This window comes from Lygodium microphyllum, chromosome 9 (assembly GCF_053477565.2).
Source record: "Lygodium microphyllum isolate KBCC chromosome 9, Lygodium_microphyllum_v1.1.10, whole genome shotgun sequence".
NCBI lineage: Eukaryota > Viridiplantae > Streptophyta > Polypodiopsida > Schizaeales > Lygodiaceae > Lygodium > Lygodium microphyllum.
The window spans coordinates 43,590,003-43,608,764 of NC_141143.1; the positions used below are offsets into that span (position 1 = coordinate 43,590,003).

General features: G+C 40.7%; 1 protein-coding gene and 1 long non-coding RNA gene across 3 annotated transcripts in view; one reads left to right on the forward strand and one right to left on the reverse strand.

Moving 5' to 3' along the window:
* LOC148030987 (uncharacterized) overlaps positions 1-4,623 on the forward strand; it is a 38,624-nt gene extending 34,001 nt beyond the window's left edge. The window contains exons 2-3 of the long non-coding RNA XR_015691793.1: positions 4,434-4,506; positions 4,595-4,623. This is a non-coding gene — a long non-coding RNA (uncharacterized LOC148030987). The remainder of the gene's footprint in view (positions 1-4,433; positions 4,507-4,594) is intronic.
* The window catches only part of LOC148030986 (MADS-box transcription factor 22-like), a 151,244-nt gene that overhangs the window by 111,717 nt on the left and 20,765 nt on the right, over positions 1-18,762 (reverse strand). The gene's annotated exons all lie outside the window — the stretch shown is intronic.

An 18,762-nucleotide genomic window follows, 5' to 3' on the forward strand; every position in this document is an offset into this window, starting at 1 on the left:
TCCATCATCAAGCATCATCCTTATCCACAGGGCATCAGTATCTGTGCTACTCTCCTTACGTTTGACAACTCTGACACTCTAGGATTTGTGTTTTACTACTCAGGTCACTCCTTCGTATTAGAGGACTATGGTTCACTCCCTTGATAGCTAGTGATCATCTTCCACATCTCAAACGTTGTTAAGATAGAAAGCTCAACACATGAGAACAGTGATGATGATGAACCACCTAGATAGATGGGTTCGAACATCTACACTAAATACATCGTGGTCATTATAATAGAGTGGTAAATGCAAGTAGGTGGAGGTACGTACACCTACTAAAGTGTCCACTGTATGGATCTTCTCTAGTCAAGACCTAGTTTTCCTAAATAACTATCTATTTTTTGAGTTGATATTCATATACTTTACTCATAGATACAAAATTTCCACAATAAGGAATCATCATCGCAAATGAGTGAGGAATGTTGGATAATCATAGGGGACTTCTATATGTCTATGAAGCTCCATTCTTGGACTATCTTGGGCATTTGGGAGCTATTACTTTTGGAAGCAATACTTGTTTCTTCATTCCACCTTGAGAAGATCTTTGTGTTATTCCTTACACTAAGTATGTCCAAGGCTTCAACTAGAATATCCATCATTTGTACTTACATGCTCTTCCTTGGTTTAACTTCCCATTGCAATAGAGAAATATTATCTAGTAAGCTTGTTTGAGGAAAAACTAACCTTTGGACATAGGATAGCTTCACCATGCTTTGATGGGAGTTTTCTTTTCTCATGAATCACATAAGACCTACATGGTCTAGCTAGAGACATGCATTAAGCATCCATGGGGCCTCTCTCCTGTTGGCTAATATGCACATATCCCTACATCCTTCCCATATTGACAATTCACATGTTTTCTTCTCTTAGTGGAATCTTACACAAATTTTCCATACATCATGCCTCGGAGACAATTTGAATAAAATGCATCGTCTAGTGAAGGATATGCCTTTAGGGTAACGCCACACTGCCATGCCAAGGACGATTTGAATCTCTTGTACGTCTTGCAACTTGCAAGTAATGTCAAGTTCACATGGCACATTATCCAACCATCATATCCAGTCTAAGCAACTCCCAACGTATCATTGCAATTGTAAGAAAACTATCTTCGTAAGCCACCTCCATGATGACTTCTTTGCGTTGTTCCTTCGCATAATGTCTAAGGCAATCCTATGCACGGCTCCTTGAAGACTTTCTGCGTACGTTTCCCACAACTATTGGCATCCTTCGTAATGAGATCCTATTCCTAAAATTTTAGCAAAAGTTAATGTTGACTTTCTATCGACCTCCACAAAGAGCCGGATGAATAAACACGACAGTAGCAAAGCAAACCACTTGATAATCCTTTCTCAGTAATGAAAGACGAAACAAGGAGAATGGAATAGCTCTAGTGCCTCTACTCTGTCTTGCAGCGAGAGATCTGCAGGGTTGAATGGAGAAGGAAGGTAGAGTGAGCTCCGCCAATCCCAATAACGTTCCAAGATGTACGACATGCTAAAACTCAAAGGCAATTATAGCACAACATAGAAGAAATGGAATGTGTGTATACTGTCTAAATCCGATACTAGTGTGGAAAGAGAGCTGAGAGTACCTTGAGCTGGCATAATGGTGCATTTTGCCTGTCGAGGAGAAGACCATAACAGCCACCTGTGCATCACCCAACACAGGAAGCTTGTGGGCTTTCTTGAAGAGGCGGGTGCGACGTTTGCAGAAAGTGACTTGGCGACTGCTTGCGTTCTCAATGCGCGGGATGGCCCATGCATGAACGTCACTCAGCTAGAAGGTAACATGGGTGAAGGGTCGTTGGTGTTTGAGCCATTAGTGCATATTTTACAATAGCTAGACAACAATATGTGATGGTCACTGAAGGACGATGATAGACTGAGTGGAGATGTGGTAGCTGAAAATGGAATAAAAAAACGATGGATGTTGCAATGGAGGAGAAAGTGAATCGTTTTTATATGTTGCACCATGCATCCATGGAGATGTGGCTCGTTAGGTACGAGCAAGCCAAGATAGATCGGAAAGAAGTGCGATCGAAAATTCGACATAGTACGCACCATCAACCAATTCGATATCCCGAGGGCATGGAGGAGATGTCGCGATTTATATCTATACGATGGTTACATGGAGCTTTGATCGCAGCCTCTCGCGAAGGGATGGAGGTCTCTATTGAGTAGTGGAAATTCTCAAGGGGATGTAGTCCAAAGGTGACCACATGTTTTATAAGCTGTCATATCTAGATTTTATATGTGACAACTAATCTAAATGTTTCAATGTATAGTAAAAAATATACAGTGCGGCGTGGTCGCGGATGCGACATTTCTGCATCGAGCGCATCGACAAAATGCGCTCCACAACGGATTGTGGTGTCATGGTAAAGTTTGAGGAAGAGAGTAAATGGCGAGCCATGCATCCAAACATCATTATAGATGAGATGGAGTATTTTGGAAACTTGCAAAGTGTTATCACAGTGGATTACTGTAACTTCTCCATGTTCATATTCGACATGCAGCGGTTCAAAGTGGTACTGAAAGGAGCCGGGGCAACCATTCGACAAGATCCATCTGAATTTCTCAAAATAGATTCTGAAAAAAGATGGAGGGATCTGAAGGATATGTTTGTCTTGCTGGCACATTGTGAATAGATGCATGAACTATTTTTAAAATTTTTATTACAACATGGTAGATGTCTCAAATGTTGAATCTCTCTTGTATGTAATTTTGAACATGTAATTTTCTATCCAAACCCCCGACAACCTCAATGGTGGTATGTTGTGTCTTAAGCTCCCCAAAGTGTGAGAGTGTATGATGAAAGCAATGTTCCCAACGTAGATAAGGATACTATGCAAATGGAGAGGTTGATATTGCAAGGGGTGGAGATCTAAGATGGCTTGGAACATATAGAGGAGATAGAATCGAGTAACGATGATGGAAAGACAGGAGACTAAGAATTCTTTGAGAATGAGGTGGACTCATCCTTTTGTGGTGACCTATCTATCAACCTTCTAGTCTATGCGGAGTTATGCCAGGAGATTGACATGGGACCATAGATTACGTCATACTTGCAACATCCGCCTATACATTCATTGATGAATCACTTATAAGGGTACTCTAGAATTTGCATTTTAAGTAACATCCTTTTTTTCAGAGTTATATTACCGTGCTTTACTTGAATCTTTATATTGACTATGGTAACATCACTTTTTGTCCATGTAGGTGACCTTTGACAATATTTTGAAAAGCACTATAAGTCAAGGGATGAGCGACGAGTTGTAAAATATATTTACACATATGTCTCCAGATCAAATGGCTCGTTTTAGAGATATGGTAGAGCTGTTTTGCACACCATCACGCCGTTCCGTTAGATCTACATTGGTACGCTCTCATGCTTCGGTTTCCAATAGATAAGGTCGACACTCGAGACTTGGGCCGGACGGAGGGAGTGGTTCTAGAAAATGCTGTGGAGATGTGGATGCGGTGAGCGTGCAGTTGACTCCAGATGCAAGTGCTACTCCCTGATATCATGCAAGTTCAAGAGAGGGTGGCTTAGGTGGTTGTTGTGAAGGCACCGATGCAGTGTCTCTATCTCATTGTTCTAGTGGAGTTGCGTCACCTATAAAATTTTTCACACCTGTATCGACGTCTACTTCAGTGACTCCAACTTTTGCTTAGTCATCCTCTACAGGTAGCACCCCTATGGATACTAGTCAAAGAGATACCACCCCTATGGGTACACTAAATATACAAGGGTCACCTGGTTATACCCAGGAGCATGGTCGTAGGTTGGAAATGACACATTCTAGACATACCCTAGAGAGGGGTATGGATACCTTGTAGATGACAAGACAGGAACAGTGATCATGAATAATGAGGGAAGGAGGGTGATGGCTCATATAAGAAAGTTGTGCCAACAAGTTTTTTGGAACGTCTTGGACTATTGGAAGAACATATCCAAGGGGAGTAAGGACTACATAGTAGCATTCTTGCATGAGGAGTTTCCGATATCCATCGCGGTAGATAGGTTTTCCACAGGCTCAATGATGGAGTGCATACATGCGTACATATCACACAGGTGATCGGACGCATGCAACGCACTTAAGAGTGGCACGTCAAAGCCCGAGTGGCTAGATGCAGTTGATTGGTACAGACTCAGGGAGAAGGCTACAAATTTTACACGACAGCACGAGGCAATAAGGACATCACTAGAGACAGAGGTGGTCCATCATCTTGGGAGTGGTGGCCACATGACTTATTTGGAGAACTTTGTAAATTTTTCTTTTGTTCTTCTCGCTTATTTTTTTGCAATATCGCTTGTATTGGCAATCGTGTTTCTAACAATTATATTTTGTTTTCTTTGCAACACTTCATTACAAACCGCGATCCCACCAGCTTAGAGACTCCATATGCAGAGAGACATGGTCTCACTATATTAATCAATAGACTATATGTATGCGACATCCCAGTAAGTCACTCATCTTTCTTATCTGTAGTTACTATTTTTATTAAAATGTATTATATATGGGGACTGATGTGTAGTTTTTTTTTTGTAGAGCCCATTCAATGCTCCTTTATGTCAAGACGAGATTTTGGATAGCAAGGATCTATAGCTCCTACTTGGATTTGTAAAGCACATATCCTCTTCCTTATGGTCCTACGATCTATGTAGGCATTTTCTACACACTATGTTATTATCATCCTTTGTATCTTGTCATGATTCCATGAGCTTTGATTCAGCAATCTTGTATTTATTTTATATATCAATCTTGTGGGTTTAACTACATTTTTCCTTCATTTTGACGACCATTGTACACTTTACATGTAATCCATTTGTAAAATGTAAATATAGCACATAGTGACGCAAATAATGATGCTAATAGTGACACCAATAGCGATGACAATAGTGAGGGTTCTATACACAATGTTATTATCATCCTTTGTATCTTGTCATGATTCTATAAGCTTTCATTCAGCGATCTTGTATTTATTTTATATATCAATCTTGTTGGTCTAACTACATTTTGCCTTTATTTTGATGACCATTGTATACTTTACATGTAATCCATTTGTAGAATGTAAATATAGCACATAGTGCTACATGTGGAGCTACCCTGCCATAATTTTTTTTTCATTTTAACCGTTGCTATTAGCATCACAAATTTACTACATGTGTCACTATTGTCGTTGCAATATGCGTCGCAAACAATCGTTATTTGCATCATGCGACGCAAATAACAATGCTAATAGCGATGCCAATAGCGACGACAATAGCAATGGTTCTATGGAGACGCTAATAACGACGTGTTTAGCAAGAACGAGAGCAATTTGTTTTGTGAACGTTTTGGTCGCTTTGAACGTTGATATGAGACCTATGTCTTGTAATGTGACTTCCTTTATGTCAAGATATCAAGCTCAACACAACCTAATACTAAGCTAACACATTATCATTAAACTTAGTTCATGAACCATCTCTGATCGACAAGCTATCTTTCCAAGCTTGGACCACTCAAGGATATAACAAATCTTCAATTTATTTAATCTTCCACTATCAAATTTGCATTTCAGATGTCTTTTAGCCTCTATCTAAGAGCTAGTGACTTCATATGCAAATCTAGTAAGATTCATAAACCATGTAAACCTTGTTATTTTGCAAAGATATTGCGAGTATTAGCTGTGGCAGATAGTATTTGTAAACTGTCAGACATTATAGGTACTATCATGGTATGCTTATGTATTGAGTTCAATACATGTGAAAATTTACATGAGTTGACAAGTTATTTATAAAAGTATATTTTTTTATTTTATTACAAGTTTTCTTAGGGGTCTAATCAAATTTTCAATGACAATCTTAACAAGCATAACTTTTATACTTGAAATTTCAAATTGAATAATTTCCTTTATGAATAAAATTTATTCGAACTACATTGAAGAAGATAATGCAGATGTTTCAGAGTTACTAGAGGAAAATGCCGAGCCTAAAACCTAAGGTATTCAAAGAATTGAACTAAGGGCTCAAAAAGTTATGTATTGGGTTTTCATAGGTGTTTCAAAAAATATAATTAGATATATACATTATGAAAATAGCCCTTCTTAAGCTCAAAATAATCTGGTCAAGCTATTTGGTACAAATACCAAAGCTAGAAAATTGTAGTTGCAATCTAAGTTAAACAATATCAAGCATGAAAATATCTTTATCAAAGATTATGCATTGAAGATTAAAGAGCATTGATGAAGCTTTTGAATCTATTAAAGTGTAAATTGATGATGATCATATAGTGACTACCTGCTTAGATGGTTTAGGTTAGGAGAATAAGCGATTCTAAACCTCCATCAATATAAGAGACACCATCCTTGATTTTATAGATCTAATATTTATGTTGATATTAGGAGACAAAAACTTAGATCTTGTTATATATTTATCACAAAGTTAGAATAGTTTAGAATAGGTGCTCTACACTAAGATAAGTAGATGTACAAGTCATGGTGGTAGAGGCGAGCAGAGGGACCAACGCAACAAACACGAATCCAACCTAGGTTCTAAGCTTTAAAATTAATTAGGTATTATTTCTCGTGGGAGAGATGAAAGGATTGGTGACGTGCATGGAACAAGAACGAGTCTTAGGGTTCTGTTTACTCTAAGTACTAAGTTGCATACGCGAAACGGTAGAGTTTGGAATTTGCATAAGATTTTATGCATGAAATGATAGCTTTTACACACATAAAATGATAAGGTTATCGCCTTACTTCACATAAAATGATAGCTTTTTAACCAGTTCAGTACATGAATAGTCATTTAGAATTCACGTTTTGCAATCATGGTTAAAAGAAACACATGAAATGTTAGTTTCTGTTCATAAGATACACTTGAATCGTTGGAACAAAAACCCTAGACTTTCATATACGCAAGTCACATATGATCCGGTGCATTAGAAATAAGTACTCGTTGCCACGAATGAAGAGAGATAGAAGACGTTTAGGGGGTACAACTATAGTAAACGCACCATGTGCATAATGGTTAAGGTTGATTGGGAGATCCTGCATAGAACCGCACTAAGAGAATGGGAAGGATCGCATGCATCTAGACTGCATCTTGAAGGTCTAAATGAAGAGACATGTATTGCCATGTGTGTTAACTAAGCTTGGTTGGAACTAGAAGATTAAAAGACCCTTGGTTGGGTTATGAATAAGGCATGTCCGTTGCCTTTACTGACCCGCTAATGCTTGAGTTAGGGAGTAAGATACCCAAAGGTAAAACCCAAAGGAAAGGGCAAGTCAAAAATAAGTTAGCTTACCAAGATCATTTGCTTGCATAATCTTGTTTGAGATTATTCGGATATCGCCAAGTCGCGAAAATACCCAAGGTCGGATGCTGGGAGCATTCGAGAAAAAAAAGAAGTCACACCTTAGCAGTCGATCGTACAACCGACCTCCAAAATGTTCGTGCTTGTACCTAGGTACATTATTTAATCTCTTTGCTCAAGGAAATAAGTCAAGGAAAACACTTAATACTTCAAGTTGAAAGCCTGGAGGGAGAGGCAAGAACATTTACCTCCGACTGTCTGCCTGGCCCTATCCAAGGGGGTTATTAGCCGCGCTGGGTATATGGACCTAACCCGCCGGGAGAGATCTCTCCGTGGGTGCTGCTTGGAGCAAGAGGACGCTTGGGTACCAAGGTAGGCTCTGGCTGTAAATCCCTTGCCTTCGGATCCCGCACAAGAGGCCGATGTAACTCGAGATGGGATCTCGAGGCCCGTGTACTAGTCAACGGGTGGAACTTGGAGCAGCAATCCTGTAGATTGCTGGGATAGCCTTCGGGCGTGATATTGGATGTACTCTAGGATTTTTATAAATAAAGAGCAGATATTGGAGAAAAATGAATTTGCTTGACATTGTTCTTGTGTCAGTGCCTAAGTTGTTTGAAGAAACCCGTCATTAATTTGATTAACTAAGGAAGCTGCTTTTGCATGTCAAAACATAATGTGGTAGGTAGTTAGATAACTAAAGAAAATTGAGGAAAGTGCGGTGGACGTGACTTAGGTCCGTCCTACGGAAGGATGGTCCCGGTTAGGTGGAAACTTTTCTCAAATGATGAGATAATAAGACTATGAAGACTTAGTGTCAATAGATGTAGAATCCTGGTTTATTCTGTTTTAGGGAAAAGGGATGGGACTATACCATATGGCAGAGAGGTTGAGCTCTGTATCCCTTTCGTTTCCCATCCTCCATGAACCAAGTGTAGCATGAATCCGCTTGGACTCTGTCGTTCCTACACAAGTGGTACATCTGGAGCTCGATGCTAACTTCTTCCTAGAGACTTTGCTGATAGGAAAGGAACCTTGACCTCAGGTTAATCTCAAGTGGGAACAGCTAGACACTTCCGCTCGGGGCAAACTCGGAAAGACCTAGATCGCAAACCCTATGTCATTCCCTGCGAGTGCCAGGCGAAGCCTTCTAGACCCTCCTCCCAATGGGCTGCTAAGATGTGTCCCACAAGCGGACAAGCGGGCATGTTACAGAATGTCAAGCTCTAACACCCCCTCTCAGATCTTGGACACAACAAAAGGCTAAGGGATCTAGAATGCTGTTGGAGTAAAGCGTGGAAAAGCGCCTGGATAAACAAGTCTACAACATTATCCTCTGTTTTGCAATAGACCACGGAAACAGTCTCATCCTCCAGAATCTTCTCCCAAATGAAATGGTACTGGATCTCAATGTGCTTTGTCCGAGCATGAAACATAGGGTTCCTGACTAAGGCAATGCAACTCTCATTGTTGCACTGCAAAACAATAGGACTTGTCAGCGGGTAGCCAAGCTCCTATAGGAGCTTGTAAAGCCACACTCTCTCACATGTAGTAGAAGACGTTTCCTGATACTCTGCCCTCAATCGAACAGATGGCAACTGTGAATTGCTTCTTGTGGCTCCAAGAAATAGCACCAACACCCAAGGTAAAACAATAATTTGTCATGGACCTCTGATGATCCACATCACCATCTCAATTTGAATCACTCCAACCTATAAGTACCAAGTCCGTAGCACCTGTACTAGCAGGATAATAGATCCCAAGATCAAGAGTCCCCCATAGGAACTACAAAATCCTCTAAGTAGCTTGCCAATGCACCATCTTGAGTTCACTCATGAACGGGGCCAACACACCTACAACATAACATAAGTCAACAGGGGTATTAAGAAGCCATATCAAGGAGCCAACCAACTCCCTATAATGGGTAGCATCCACCAAAGGAGAATCTGAATAAATTGTTCTTAACGGGATAAGATAAAAATTCGTACCTGTAGCCTTCCAATTCAAGTCCATAGCAGTCGTAAGAGACTTGCATTCCTCCATCTCACACGTAGCCAAGAATTATTGTACATACTGTTTCTAGGAGATAAAGATTCCCATTGGAGTTTGATAGATATCACGAGCTAGAAAGAAGTGAAGAAGTCCCATATCAATCATCTCAAACTTCTCATGAATTGTTCTTCGTCTGCTCGACCATCTGAATATGGTCACCTATCACAATTAAGTCATCCACATAAAGGACAAATAACACAACCTCCACTTGAGGTGTGCACATACAACTCGGGATCGACTTTGGAATGCGGATACCCTAATTTCTCCTAGAGCAATGAGTCAATCTTCTCATTCCAAGCACGAGGAGCCCGATTAAGGCCATAAAGAGCCTTTTGCAACCTATACACCTTACCATCAGAAGATCTAAAGCCAAGAGGCTGCTCAACATAGATCTCCTCCTTCAACTCCCCATTTAAGAAGGTGGAATTCATATACAGCTCATAGACCTGGCCATCTCCTAAGGCTAGCCAAGGCAAGAATTATGTGAATAATGGTCATCCAAGCTGTAGGGGAAAAAGTATCATCGAAATCAATGCCTGGGCATTGTGCAAAACCTTTAGCAACAAGGCGCGCCTTGTGCTTGTCCAATGTGCCATCACTGTGGTACTTGGTCGTCTTGAAGATCCATTTGACTCCAATGATTTTCTTATGAGGAGGCTTCAACACGAGAAACCAAGTGCCAATGCTTTCAATCAATGCCAATTCCTACTCTATCCTTTTTTGCCAATGATCATAGTGTAAAGCCTCCTTCATGGAAGTGGAATCCAAACTCTACATGACACAAGTCATCAAATAGTAATTAGTGTAAACAAGCTTGGTTTGGTGTGCTTGGTTCCTCTAAGAATGGCATGGGCCATCCTGTGGATGCCAGTCCTCAGGGACCCCCTCAATCCCTGCATCACGAAGAGTGTTATGAGTCCAACAAGGAGAAGCCTAGATCTCACCTCATTGCTCTCAATCTGCTGAAGTTTCTAGAAGGTCCACGGATGACAAATGAGCAATCAGTCAATTGAGTGGCTGAGAACTAAGCTCCTCATGCGAAGAAGAGTCCTCAAGAGGCATAGGCTTGAGAGGAAGAGTCGCTAGGGCCTACCTATCATTGCCAAGATCTCCAAGAAAAGGGTGTTTCTCACCCCCCTCTGAGGTTGAAACTTCCGCAAACCAAACATCAAGGCTTATGTAGACATCCCGCTTAACAATATCATACAATTGGTAGCCTTGAGATTGCGTGCTATAGCCCACAAACACCTATCTTTTGGAAGACGCTTCAAATTTATCACGATGTGTCTTCGAGATGTAAACATAGGCATCACACCCAAAAACCCTGAAATAAGAAACATCTAGCTAAGACCCAAAGTACGCCTCATATGGAGTCATGCCAACAACAACAGAAGTTGGGGAATGATTAAGGATGTGAACTACAGTAGCCACAACCTCACCCCATAAACACTGAGATGTCTGACGATGCTTCATCATGGTACATGCTATCTCAATTACACTGTGATTCTTCTGTTGAGATATCGAGCTCCACTCGTGATACGCCAGGGTGACCGTTGTGTATTTATGTCACCAACTTGTCAGTTGCAGACGCGGTTGGTACACCGCCCATGAATAATAGCTACATGATAGCTATCCTTATCTACTCTAGTTCGTGGCTCAGTTAGTATGCCACCTTAGTTAGTTGAGTTTGGTTTGAGACCCATATATAGGGTTCTTCTATTTCTTTGTACTAGAGTTCTTTTGACTTACACAACAAAAAAGAGGAAAATTGTTTTCAGCCTCCACCCTTGGGTGTATTCCCCCATTGTGCAAGCAAGAAAGCTACAAGTGAGACTCCTTCCTTCTCTCCCACAATCTTGACATGGTATCAGAGCCTTGTTCGTGGTAAGGAGCTCAAGAAAGCAAGCCAAGCTCGCGGTGGTCTGGTAAGAGGAGCAGTGTTGCTTTCATTTTCTGTTTGGGAGCAGATCTCTGCAGGTAGCACAGCCGGAAATTGCAGGAGTGCATTGTCTCAGGTTGAGACGCCCTTCGCGGTGAAGCAAGAGGGCAGTATATGCTGCGGGAAAGGGCTTTAGCCCTTAGCGACCCTGTTTTTTTTATTTGAGGCCATTTCGGGGCCGGTTTTAGAGGCGGAAGTTTTCTGCACGCACTCAGGAAAAGGCCTTGTTTTATGCTGTGCGACCACTGTTCTACAGGTCGGTGAAAAGTTATTGTAGAAATTGCATCGTATGCTTGTGCACAGAGACATTGGGAGTTTCAGAATCATCCTTGGTTCCTGTTTATGCAAAATCGTCACTAGGAAGTGACTGTGTGGTCAAATACCACTTTCGCCAGTTTTGCAGATTTGCCCTTGTGAGGGTGAAGCTTAGTTTTTGCAGTGACAGAATTTTTTGCAGTGTTCTGTAATGTCGTCTGATTCTCTTTCACAGATTGTAACTGAAAAGCTTGACAAGAACAACTTCCAAGCATGGAAGTTTAGAATGACGAATTTCCTTATGGGAAAAGGATATTGGAAATTTGTTGTAGAAAATGAAGAAGAACCAGTTCTTCCTGATGCTCCCAATCAACAGCAAATGCAGGCATTCAAAGCATGGCATGAGAGAGCCAGGAAAGTTATGTACTGGCTGTCTATCAGCATTTTCGACTCTATAATTGTGCATATTCAGGATGCAAATACGCCAAAGGAGGCATGGGATACTCTGTCAAAGATGTATAGCACAAATACGCAAGCCAGGAAAATGCAGCTCAAGCAAGAGTTGCACAATGTGCAAAGAGAAAATATGAGCATCAATGACTACCACATGAAGGTGAAGAAGATTGCAGATGCACTTGCTTCCATTGCGTCGCCAGTGGAAGATGATGATTTAGTTTCTGTCACCTTGAATGGTCTAGGAAAGGATTATGCACAGTTTCGGACATCCATTTCAGTTTGTGAAAGATTTCCTGATTTTGAGGAGTTGATTGCTCTTCTAATTTCTGAGGAGCAGAGAAATGGTGGTGCATCTTCTTCAGGAGGAACTTCAAAAGAAACTGTCTTCTACTCAAATGCTGAAAGAGGTAGAGACAGAGGTAGAGGAGGCCGCTTTGGAGGCCGTGGTAGAAATCAGAATATGCAACAAACTCAAGAAAACCAGTCCTATGGAGGAGGACGTGGTAACTCTAGAGGCAGGGGGAGCCAAAGAGGTCGTGGTGGATGGCAAAGATGACAAAATGCAAACAGTAATGTTGAATGCTACTACTGTGGTAAAATGGGTCATATGGCTAAAGACTGCTATAAAAAGCAGAATGACATCATGAATGGAAAACTGCAACAAGGGAATTATGCATCTTCTAGTAGACAGGGTGATGACAGAAATGAGCATTTGTTCATGGTGCAGCACATGAACAATTCTGTGACAAGTGCAGAAGAAAGCAATGATGTATGGTATGTTGACTCGGGTGCATCAAACCACATGACAGGTCATGCAGAATGGATGGAGGATGCAAGAAAAATGGAAAAACCAAGATTTGTGGAGACTGGTAATGATATTGCACATCCTATTGTGCAGATTGGAAAAATTCCCTTGTCTATGCAGGATGGGAAAAAGAAATACCTGTCCGATGTATTTCATGTCTCGAATATCACCAAGAATCTGGTTTCTGTTGGTCAAATGGTTGAGCAGGGCTTGCAAGTCAGATTTAATTCTCATGGATACTTTGTTGAGGATATGAAAAATAAAGGTCGCTTGATAGCAAAAGGAAAGAAGAAGAGCAGAATGTTTACGTTTGATGCAGACATGTCTGAATTGAGTGCAGCAATGTTTGCACATGAGACCGGTGTAGTTGCAGATATTGATATCTGGCATAAACGCATTGGTCATGTTAATGTACAGCGACTTAAATCAATGCAGGCCCAAAATATTGTTGCAGGATTGCCAAAATTCAAGGTTGCAGAAATGCATAAGGTATGTGAAGCCTGTCAGTTTGGAAAACAGGCAAGGAAACCATTTCCTAGACATGTTCAAGAGAGTAAGAAGCCATTGGAATTAATCCACTCTGATGTGTGGACTACTAAAGCTGCATCTCTTGGAGGCTGTCATTATTTTGTCACTTTTATTGATGACTATAGCAGAAAAGTTTGGGTGTATTTTATGAAAAAGAAAAGTGAAGTTTTTGGGTATTTCAAAACTCTTAAAGCTATGGTTGAAAAAGAAACATGCCTGCAAATAAAATGCCTAAGGTTAGATGGAGGGGGAGAGTACCTCTCAAATGAGTTTGCAAGGTTCTTGCAGGAGCATGGCATAAAGCAGCAATATTCATGCAGTCATACCCCACAGCAAAATGGAATTGCAGAAAGAAAAAACAGGCATATTGGAGAGGTATCTCGTGCCATGCTCAATGAAAAAGACTTGCCAGATTTTTATTGGGCTGAAGCAGTTGCTACAGCAGTCTATATAATGAACAGGACTCCCACTGCAGCAATACATGGGATGACTCCAGAGAAGAGGTATACTGGTAGGAAACCAGATATTTCTCATTTGAAAATTTTTTGTTGCATTGCCTATGTACATGTGCCAGATGAGTTGAGATCCAAGTTGGATCCAAAAGCTGAGAAGTGCATCTTTATTGGTTACTCTCTGCAGCAAAAAGGGTATAGATGCTATAACCCTTCTACTCGTAAGTTTACAGTGAGCAGAGATGTTTTTGATGAGATGAGTAGCTGGTATAAAACAGTAAATGTGATTGATAATGTAGATGCACAAAATGGTAATGTTGCACAGAATTCTCAGCAGCAGTCACAAGATATTAGTGGACCTGGAGCGTCCTCTAGCAGTGGTTCACATTCTTCGCCATGGACAGGCAGATTGAGATCAGGAGAATCTTCTGAAGGCAGCGCAAATAGTGGTATGCAGGTATCACGAAAAGGAAAAGAGAAGGTAGATCAGCCCATGTTTGATGTGAATGCAAGTCACTCTTATGTGGATGGTGAATCCAGTGGCTCAGAACAGAGCATTGATGATGAGTTGGGTATTCCTTCTATTGTTACACCTGGAGTAAGGAAGACCAGGGATGTTTTGAGAGCACTTGAAAGTGAACCTACTTTGCGCAGGTCAACCAGAGTTAGGTATCATGTGGATAGGCTGAAATATGATGGATTTACAGCCATTCACTATGCATATATGATCAAAGTCATACAGGAACCAGAACCCACTTCTTTTGAGCAAGCCATGGGAAAAGAAAAATGGGAGAAAGCCATGGATGAAGAAATGGATGCCTTGGAAGCAAATGCTACATGGAAATTGGTACCTTTGCCTAAAGGTAAGAATGCAATTGGCTGTAAGTGGGTTTATAAGGTGAAGCACAATGCAGATGGTTCTGTGAACAGATACAAGGCAAGATTAGTAGTCAAGGGGTATGCACAAACATATGGCATTAATTATGAAGAAACATTCAGTCCGGTTGCAAGGATGGCAACCGTAAGAGCAGTCATTGCTATGGCTGCATCAAAGGGATGGTCTTTACATCAGATGGATGTAAAGAATGCCTTCTTGCATGGTGATTTGCAAGAAGAGGTCTATATGGAGCAGCCACCAGGTTATGTGCATGCTGTTCATCCTGAGTTTGTTTGCAGGTTGAAGAAAGCTTTGTATGGCTTGAAGCAAGCACCTAGAGCATGGTCTGACAAGATAGGACAGTATCTTGTCACTATTGGCTTTCAGATTTCCAAGGCAGATTTCTCACTTTATGTGAGAAAAACAGAGAAATGTATTATGCTACTTGTCATTTATGTTGATGATTTGATTATGACAGGTGACAGTGATGAAGATATCCTTCATGTGAAAATGCTATTGAAGCAGAAGTTTGAGATGAAGGATTTGGGAGAGCTGCGTTATTTCTTGGGCATTGAGGTGATTAGATCACCAAGTGGGATACAGCTCTTGCAGAGGTAGTATGGATTGGACATGCTGTCCAAATATGGGATGACAGGCTGTAAGCCTATTTCAGTTCCTTTGGAGCAGAATGTGAAGCTGACGCAGATGCAGGTGAGCTTCTGGAAAACCCAACTATGTACAGACACATAGTAGGAAGCTTGATTTATATGACTATTACCAAGTCAGATTTGAGCTATGCTGTTGGATTGGTAAATCAGTTTATGCAGGCTCCAAGGAAATTGCATTTGGATGCGGCTAGACGCATACTCAGGTATGTGAAGTCCACATTGCAGTATGGACTATTTTATGAGACTGGGATTCAGATACAGCTGCATGGATACACTGATGCTGATTGGGCTGGTAGTATTTCTGATAGACGATCTACCAGTGGATATGTGTTCTCTTTTGGGAGTGCTGCAATCACTTGGAGCAGCAAGAAACAGCCTACAGTTGCCTTGTCGAGCACAGAGGCTGAGTACAGGGGTGCAGCAATGGCTGCATGTGAGGTAGCTTGGTTGCATAAGCTACTTTATGATATGCATCAGTCTACAGATGGGCCAGTTGTCATCTATTGTGACAACATGAGTAGTATACACTTGGCAAATAACCCAGTCTATCATGCTAGAACAAAGCACATTGAGGTGCATTATCACTATGTGCGAGAGAGGGTTTTACTAGGTCTTATTGATCTAGTTTATGTCAGCACAGAGGATCAGGTAGCTGACATATTTACGAAGGCATTGGGCGCAGAGAAGCTGCGCAAGTTCAAAGACCTACTTGGTGTGCAGGAATTGGGATTGAGCTCGAGGGGAAGTGTTGAGATATCGAGCTCCACTCGTGATACGCCAGGGTGACCGTTGTGTATTTATGTCACCGACTTGTCAGTTGCAGATGCGGTTGGTACACCGCCCATGAATAATAGCTACATGATAGCTATCCTTATCTACTCTAGTTCGTGGCTCAGTTAGTATGCCACCTTAGTTAGTTGAGTTTGGTTTGAGACGCATATATAGGGTTCTTCTATTTCTTTGTACTAGAGTTCTTTTGGCTTACACAACTAAGAAGAGGGAAACTGTTTTCAGCCTCCACCCTTGGGTGTATTCCCCCATTGTGCAAGCAAGAAAGCTACAAGTGAGACTCCTTCCTTCTCTCCCACAATCTTGACATCTTCCACTCCGAGATGCCATTCTCCTAAGGGGTGTTTGTATTGGCGGTGAATACCAAGATCTACACAAAAATGAGCAAACTCATTAGAAACAAATTCTTCGCCATGATTTGATCATAAGATCTTTAGCTTCCAGTCCGATTTGTTCTCCTCAAAGATCAACCAATCCTTAAAGTTGGAGGAAGTCTCTGACTTTAGCTTCAAGAAATAAGCCCATGTCATCCTGCTCTATTCATCCACAATTAGCATGAAATACAAGCTCCCTCAAAGGGATTCTATCCTCATCGGTCCAAAAAGATCAATAGAAACAAGCTCTAAGGGTGCTGAAGACCGCCTCTTGAAGCCTTGTTGGGAACCACATCACGAGTTGACTTCCCAGCAGATGATGCAAGATACACAAGGCTTTTGGCTAAGGCTATTGGCTCACCACAATATATGGCAAACCTTAAATAAGTTATCCCTTGGACGCCTTCCAAAGCGTGCAAAGAGAATGCATACGTATGTCTCCACCTTGAAGATCTCAGTCTCCGTCAGCCCTGAGAGTAGTGTCCACAGTTTGTAGAGCCTGAAATATGTGAAAACCAACAACTGAGGAAGAATATTGAAATTAGGGCCTATAAATAGGCCAAAAAAAACACAAAAAATAATGTAGATTGACTGCTATTCAACTGCTACAAACTGGCCGACTCTGCCACATCAATTGCCACATGGCACTCCTGCACCTCTCCCCTGCTCTACCTATTGAGCCAACTGCTCTTGCTTGTCCAGGGAATATCCAGCTCTAACAAGAGCCAGCCTAGTACTTAGCTAATATTGGAAATTGGTTTACAAGTAGCTTCTATCCATGCATTCAAGTTACTTGAGTATTTATGAGATTATTGGGTCTCTCAAAGGGGATTATAAGACTAACAAACTCTTTTGCAAAAATTGGAAGGAATCATTCCTTGTGATATGTTTAGGAAGTGGTTCTGCATAAGCTTATTAAAGTCCCCACAAGTGCTTGATTATTAGTTTGAAAGGGAGGGGGCGTGATGAGCCCCTCTAAACAAGTGATGGCCAACATCATCTAGAAGCCTACTTAACAAGAGCCAGCCTAGTACTTAGCTAATATTGGAAATTGGTTTACAAGTAGCTTCTATCCATGCATTCAAGTTACTTGAGTATTTATGAGATTATTGGGTCTCTCAAAGGGGATTATAAGACTAACAAACTCTTTTGCAAAAATTGGAAGGAATCATTCCTTGTGATATGTTTAGGAAGTGGTTCTGCATAAGCTTATTAAAGTCCCCACAAGTGCTTGATTATTAGTTTGAAAGGGAGGGGGCGTGATGAGCCCCTCTAAACAAGTGATGGCCAACATCATCTAGAAGCCTACTACCCATACAAATCTCATTGCCCTCACATCTTTGCTCCACTACCATTGTGGCTGATGGCCTAGTTTGTTGGCAATGCTACATCACTAATGTTAAGGATTTATTAAGCAAAATTCATTATTATCATTATTATTTTTATTTTAAATTGATAGCAACTAAATGATGATTTTCTCCACAACGTATATACATATGTAAGTGCTAACAAAACACTTTTTGAGAAATTCTATGGTAAGGAATCTCCTAGACCTTGCTTGTCCCATATATTTGATGCTTTAACTATCATCCATGCGAACATTCTAGTAGTGGTCATTTTCAGAATCCATTAATCTCAATTGACTTTGGCATTCAATAATAAATTTTAACTTTAGTCTACTTACATAAGTAATATAATCATGATTTGATATATTCTATTCCTAGATTTACTTATGAAGATTGCTATACTATGATTCGTGATTGAAAGGAGGAGACTAAAACATTGAAAGGCATCCAAACTTTAATTTAGCTTCAAATTTTACATTTAGACTAGGAATCCCTTCTGACTAAACATTGAAAGGCATCGAAACTTTAATTTAGCTTCAAATTTTACATTTAGACTAGAAATCCCTTCTGACTATCGTATACATAATCCCTTCTCACAGTCAAACACCTCGAGTTACTCTTGACGACCCATCTTTGTTATGGAAGATAATACTTAAATTTTAGTTATTGAAGTAATCCTTTGATAATGACCAAATCACCACTAGAATAGAAAATCAATACTATAGATCTTTAGTCAAGTACAATAATCATTTTATGAGAAATCACAAAGGATTGAGAAATCAACGCTAACTCTACAATATCACAAAGTATTTTATAGTGCAGATATCTACAGACGGCCACACTAGTATATGCAGTGTAAATTCACTAGCTACAGAAGGC